The sequence below is a fragment of the Hibiscus syriacus genome, unplaced genomic scaffold (assembly GCF_006381635.1).
Source record: "Hibiscus syriacus cultivar Baekdansim isolate YM2019G1 unplaced genomic scaffold, ASM638163v2 tig00110940_pilon, whole genome shotgun sequence".
Classification (NCBI taxonomy): Eukaryota; Viridiplantae; Streptophyta; class Magnoliopsida; order Malvales; family Malvaceae; genus Hibiscus; species Hibiscus syriacus.
In genome coordinates this window covers 1,353,470-1,361,315 of record NW_024062923.1, presented here as the reverse complement: position 1 = coordinate 1,361,315, position 7,846 = coordinate 1,353,470, and positions in this window count along the sequence as shown.

Sequence of the window (7,846 nt, the reverse complement as noted above, 5' to 3'; positions counted from 1 at the left end):
ACCACAGCTCGTATAAATGCACCGAAGTACCACGTAGAATTACACTGAAGTGCCGCGTAGAATTGCACCGAAGTGCCATATAAAATGTCCCTAAGGACCACGTAAAAATTTCCTTAAGAATCATATACATATGTTAAGGACCAAATATGTGTCTCAAAAGACCTCATACATGTTCCAAAGAATACATATATGTCCCGAAGGACCGCGTAGACCCTCGACTCTTGGCATGCTAACTATACCTCTAGCTCTCATGACACATAACCTGGGCATTAATATTTATGTTATCACACATTTACATATACAAATAGTCTCATTATTACATTTTTATAAGATCACACGTAGTCAAGTAGTTCATTTCCATATAAATCACACATACACATAGATCACTGGCACGTAGAACATCTTCATAAAACTCATATATCACATAGCTTATACTTGTTCTTATATCTTCTCATAACATATTCTCTTATAGCTTTTTGTCATATCATTCTCACCACTTAATTTCACCTAATTCATAGTCATGTGGCTTATCTTATATACCTATATACACATACCTTATAATTACCTAGTTTACTCCATTTCACACATAGTCACATAATCACGTAATTTACTTATACATAGATCATTTCCATACCTAAATCATATAACACCCAATTATTCCTCATAAAGTTATACTATATATTCATATAATATCATATTATCTTATAAGTAAATACTTATCTTGTCTCATTTTTTCATTTATTCTCATAATTATTTATACCATAACGTATAATTTATATCACATATCTAATATTATTTGTATAATAAGTTAATCTATTTATTTATTTAAATTTTACATAACTCATATACCATAGTTTTCTTTGAGTATACTTCTTCTCTATAACACTTATCTTATAGTTGGTATCCTCATTTATACTCAATTCCCTTCACTATTTATTATTCTCCTATTACTCTATAGTCTAATCTTATTTAACTCATCACCCTTCTCATGTAGTCATATAAATCTATTATATTGATTCTTATAATTGATCACATATACTATGTAACATGTATGGTCACCTATCATATAACCTATTTCACATTCCCATGTAATCATATAGACCATTCATATTAATTCCTATAACTTATCACAATACATGTATTCACACAAATCATTTAATACATACTGTAATATATATCACATATACCCAAATCAAACATATGCATCTGATCATAAATACATGCATTCTAATATAGGAAATAGACTCGTCGCAAGTCTTATTTCCATTAAACATCATAAACTAACTTGTATGCACTCACCTTGGCCTCACTAAGTTTCAATCCCCTTTTATAATTTCCTTTCTTCCGATCGAATCTTAACTTGATGGTCATCCCGGAACTTGTTCGTGCTCAATATCTACATATTTATACATTGATATATATCAGTATCTAATTGATGTATTCTAATCTATCATTTCTTAGACCAAAAAAAAGACCTAATTCTATTTTCCCTTGAAGTGCATCGGTACATTCTTCAGTGTATCAATGCAACCCATAACAAGTACATCGATGCACTAATTGCATTTGATGTTTCCATTTTCAAGGGGTGTATCGATGCACTTCCTATGCATCGATATACACTGAACAATTTCTGGATATTTACCCTTGATGCATCGGTACATGTTGAATGTGTACCGATGCACACTAGCCCAGAATTCTAATTTATGCACGAAAATTCACTCTTTTTAGCTTAATTGCTTCATATATCATCCCCTATCTTATTTTTAACTTACATACTCATGCTTAAACTCATTTATTCTCATTTATCACATCTTTATGCTCAAAATCCTATCTTCCAAAAAGAATTCAATAATCATACCAAATTTTCTATGTGTTTTAAATCCATTTTTAACACCTTATATCTCTTAATTCATTCATTCACAAGTCAAATATAATCTCAATTTCCACTTATCAACTTTATTCCAAATTTTCATTCAAGAGTTCATAATCTTTAATCTCTCCTAACTCCTCAATCCTTAGATTTTAAGATAACTTTAGCTTTTCTTAAGCTTTCTTAATGCCTTAAGAATCAAAACTCACTTAAACATTAAGAAATAGTCCACATAAATTATACTCACCTTAACCAAGGAGCTCAAGGGAAGAAAAAAAAAGAAGAAGAATAAGCTTCCAGACTTCTCCCTTAAATCCCACGTGTTTATCCTTAAATAAAGAAGAGAAAATATCCTAAATGTTGAAAAGACAATAATAACCTTCATTCTTTATGTCCTTGCAATTTAATCCACTACTTAAATATTCCTATTTAATTTCTTATACTTTTCAATCTTTCAAAAATCAATTCTCAAAGTTTTAAAATTTCTATTTTAGTCACTAACCCCAATTTTGGGATATTACAATAAGAATCAACTTTATACCTTTTATTTTTGCAATACTTACACTCGGCATAAATAGAATCATCGACATATTTGATGAAGGTGTAATGCTCCCAAACAGGAGAAGTTCTTCTCCTGAACTTGGTTGAACATTTAGCCTTCCTCTTAGATGATTTATTGATATCAACTACTTCTGACGGTAAATCATTTACATCACATTGCAAAAAAAAAAATAGGGTTAGTATACAAAATTAAAAATATATATATATATATATATATATATATATATATATATATATAACATATACGAAAAAGGAATGTGTAGTTTACCTCTTTCAGAATGTTCTTCATTCTGATCTGTTAAGGTTTCTCTTACAAAACAAATAAAGAATATATTAATTTTAATATTAAAAAATAATAAAAGGAAAAAAAGAATAAAAAAATACCTTGATAATTCAACTCGTAAGACAAGTTATCCATGAAACCGTAGAAAAAATAAAGGTTTCAAATAGTTTGTAACAGTAAGGGTTAAGGTTAAAGAAGATGAACACATATAGAAGATGAAAATGCTTGTTTTGGGTTTGGGGTTAGAGAAGATGAACAGAGATAGAAGATGAAGAGGCTCGATTTGAGTTTAAGGTTAGAGAATATAAACAAAGGCAGAAAATGAAGTGGCTAGGTTAGGGTTTAGGATTAGACATGATGAACAGAGACAGAAAGTGAATAAGCTCGGTTTGGGTTTGGGTTTGGGTTCAGGTTTGAGTTTGGGTTTAGATTCTGGTTCGGGTTAGAGAAGATGAAAAGTTATGGGTTTGATATAAACAAACAATTTGGGTTTAGATTTTTGGTGTTTGTAAGGATCAAATAAGGGTTTTGGGATGAACATGGATGAACTGGTGTTTGAGTTTGGTGTTTGATCGAAAAAAACAAGTTGGTTTTATGTTTTAGGTGTTTGTAAGGGTTTGGGGAAGAACATGGATGAACAAGGGTTTAATTTTTGGGTGTTTGATCGAAAAAAAATAGGAATGAGTTTAGATTTTGGTGTTTTTGAATATCAAATAATGGTTTGGGGAAGAACTGGGATGAACACGGATGAGCAATGGTTGAATTTTTGGGTTATTGATTGAAAAAAGGAAATGGTTTAGGTTTTGGTGTTTGTGAATATCAAATGAGGATTTTTGGGATGAACACGGATGAAAAAATGATGAACACAAATAAATTTGTATAGAGAAGTCAAAGAATTTTGAGAGAATAAGAGAATTAAAGAGAGCAAAATCACAAAAATGAGAAAAGAAAGGAAAATGGTTGAAATTGGAAAAATTTTGGCTTTTATACAGGTTCGTGTGAGTTTTGGGTTTTGACTCCTGTGCTTTTTAACTTCATTTGGCATTGTAGCATTATCCCTTAGTTTTAAATTTGTTCAATTTAATCCAAAGTTAATGATGCAATGTATTAATTTAAGCTTTATATTTAAAATTTGTTCAATTTAGTCCAAATTTAATGTTGTAATTTATTAATTTAAGCTTCATATTTAAAATTTGTTCAATTTGATCCTTATATATTTTCCAATTCTTTCAATTAATATATATGTTTATATTAATAAATTAATGTATAGTCTATATATATTAACGAACTATATAATATATAGTTTATGTATACTATATAGTTTATGTATTCTAATGAACTATATAATATATAGTTTATATATGTAATATAGTTTATATATATATATAGTTTTTATATATAGTTCATATGTAATAATGTAAATATAGTATATAAATATCAACTATAGTATATAGTTTATATATATAATTTATATATGTAGCATATACTATATAAATAGTTTATATAGTTCATTAATAAACTATATAAATAATTCATATGTAAACTACCAAACTATATATATTATATAGTTTACATAATATATATATAGTTTATACATATAGTTCATATGTAAACTATATAATATACATAGTTTACATATAGTATATATGGTTTATATATAGTTTATATACTACTATATATAAACTATATAGTTTATAGATAGTAGTATATATATATTTGGTACAAACGAAGTGGCTATCGATAATAGCCTACCATCTTTTAACACATTCTCCTTTTAAATCCCTTTATAACAACTCTATTATCTCTTCTGGTGGGTTGTCCAGAATGTGAACTCCCCCTCTTTCTCGAATACCAGATTAGCGAGACGATCAACACATCGGTTCCCTTCTTTACATATATGTCTAATATCCAGTATTCATCCCTCTTTTCTTAGCTCTTCACATTCTCTGTAAATCACTTCCTTTTAAATATCATTCACCGTCTCTTTGTTAAGGGATTCGATTACCAATTTTGTGTCAGTTTCCACAACGAGTTTATTTACTCCTGATTATTTGGCGAGCACCTGTCGTATCTCTCACAGTTCTGCCATTACGCTGGTAGTTCTCCCTATGTTTATCATAAACATTTTTATCCAACTCCCGTTCTCATCTCTAATCAATCATCTTGTTGTCGCTTGTCCGATGTTTGTTTTGCAGGCTCTGTCCGAGTTTAAAATCCAACAGTCCCGATGTATATAAACTATATATAAACATATATACTATATATAAACTATATAGTTTATATATAATATATATGTTTATATATACTTTAAATATACACTATATAGTTTATATTAATATATATATATATATATATATATTAGTTGTTTCAAAAAAATTTCAACTTTTTAAATGAATGTAATTTAGTCTACTTTATAGCTTTTTTTCATATTTTACAATTATTTCGATTTGATCCCTTTAAGTTGTTTAATTTATTTAAATTTTTATTTGTAATTTCATATTTGTTCAATTTAGTCCTTCAAATTATATTTGCATCTGAAATTGGCCTATACTTATTACTTATTTATATTTTAATCGGTCCATAACTTTTTAAATGAGTATAATTTAGTATTTTTTTTATATTAATTTCAACCTCACATTTTAAAATTATTTCGATTTGATCCCTCATCAACGTGTGTTGTTTAATTTATTTAAATTTTTACTTATAATTTCATATTTGTTCAATTTAGTCCTCAATTTTATATTTTTCATAAAATTGACACATGATTATTTATATTCTTCGTAATTTACTCTAAATCATATACAATTACAAATTGCAATTCAACGTTAGCGAAAGACAAAAATAAAAATTGACCCTATTTGAACTCAATCCGTATCTGAAAAGATCCGACCTCAATTTTATCTGCCAATGATGTGACCTGATCTGAACGAGATCCGCCTGAAGTTCATCGAACCTAAATTAACCTGGTCTTTAATTGTTCCAGACCTAAACTATTTTGACCTGAACAGACACTGATCTGAACTGAAAGTAACTCGACTTGAACTCGAATTGTACCTGATGTTAAATCAACATGAAAATGACCTAACCTGATTTGACATAGACCCGACCTGATCTGAGTCGAAGCATCAAATTTATCTAATTTGACATGTATCTGAATTTACCCGACCTGACAGAATCCGACTGAAACCTGAAGGTTAACCGATTTTACATCCCTAGCTAAAACCGCGAAAATTAGAACCCCATTCTGCTTTGTTTTGCATAAAAACTAAACCTAACATGCTATCTCCCCTCTTAATTTGTTTCCCATATTCAACCGCCTCTCATCCAAGATTTTCAAAGCATGGTCGGTGTAAACCATCGAAGGATTAAACGACCAGGTAAGCCCCTTTTCTTTTCCCTAATCTCTTTTATCCTCTTCGATCGAGACTAGTTTGCTACATATTGGAAACGTTTTACTCTCCGACCACCATCCAAGGTGGTCGGGCTCACCAAAGACCCAACCTTATGAACCCATAGCCACCTTCTTTTTATCTCTAAAAATCTAAGAACTAACCCAAGTCTCATAACCCCCTAAAAGTTAACTTCGACTGTTCACACTATCAACTTCAATAATTCGAAAGAGATAGTCTCTCTACTCCGGCGAAAACCCGAACAAAACAAGGTAACAAACTAAGACCCTCTCTTCCTAATATTCCTTTCGAAAATGCAGCAATGGCTCTTGAAAGATGAAAAATATGACTTCAAAAAAAAAAAAAAGGAGTGAGCCCTCTTTACTACTGATAATGACTTTCTAAAAACTGTTACGTCATTAGATCGTGGAATACCAATGTTGGACTCATGTATGTAGTCGTGATCAAATAAAAAAATACATATACACTCTCTTTAATGCTCGTTCTGAAAAATAAAATTCTACACGAAAATAAACACAACATAATTAAATCAACAGTAATAAATTTACAATATGAAAAAATTAACAAGTAAATGTCATCAATTTAAAATCCTTATCAATGTCGTTGTTAAGTTTTTAATGAACATTGACTAAGAAAAAATAGGGTTACTGATATTTTTATTTAAAAAAATTGAGCAGAATAATAATAATAATTTGGTGATTATTGGAATAATTTATCATTTTTTATTAGTGAAATATTACTTAAGATTTGGACCTCAACTTCAAACTTGATTCCATCACATATTAAATTGTGTCTGAAAATGAATGTCCCAATCGATTCGAGCATATTCCAAGAGACGTAAACAAGGCTGCAGATACTCTCGCCAAGCTTGCATGGACTCTCCAGAACAGATCGCAAGAATTTTCTCAGCCTCCTGAAGCGGTAGCCGGAAGAATACAACTGGAGAAATATCACTAATTAGACAATGATTTAGATTAGTCTCCTTGTTCAACCAAAAAAAAAAACTATATAAATTAATATAATTTCCCGCAATTATAAAGTAAACTCAAATTGGTATACCCTTTGCACAAATGCACACGGCATTCCATGTATATTACATAAATATGAAAGGTGACCAAAAGGATAATTCTGACCAATAGCGAGTCTTTTAGTTTTATCTATACATTCACATCCACTAACCTCCTCTTAGGATGCGTTTGGTTCACGAAATGTAAGATTATTAGTGGGAATAAGACTACCGACAGGAATAAGATTACTAGAAATATTGTATTTTGTGTTTGGTTAGTTTAGCAGGAATGTAAGATTACAATGTTTGGTTAAATGAATAAAAGATTATTAGAATATATATCTTTTTCAAATTGTCCTTATTATATATTTTTTAATAAGTTGAATTCTATTATAATATTACTATAATTAATTTATATATTTTCTTTAAAAAATTTAAATTCATAAAATTTATATAATTTTTTTTACAAAATTAAAAAGATAAATAGGTTTAATGATAGGGTAAAATTTTATTTTAACCCCTGAATTTCATATAAAATTTTAATTATAGATTTTTTTGTAAATCTAAAATAGTTTAAGGATAAATTTATAATTTAATATTTGAAGAATTTTTATTATTCAATGACAAAAAAATGATATTTTTGAGAAAAAAAATTTAAGGTCATATTAATTCAAAACGCCGATAATCCAACAAAACCTAAAGAAAGAATGATAAAC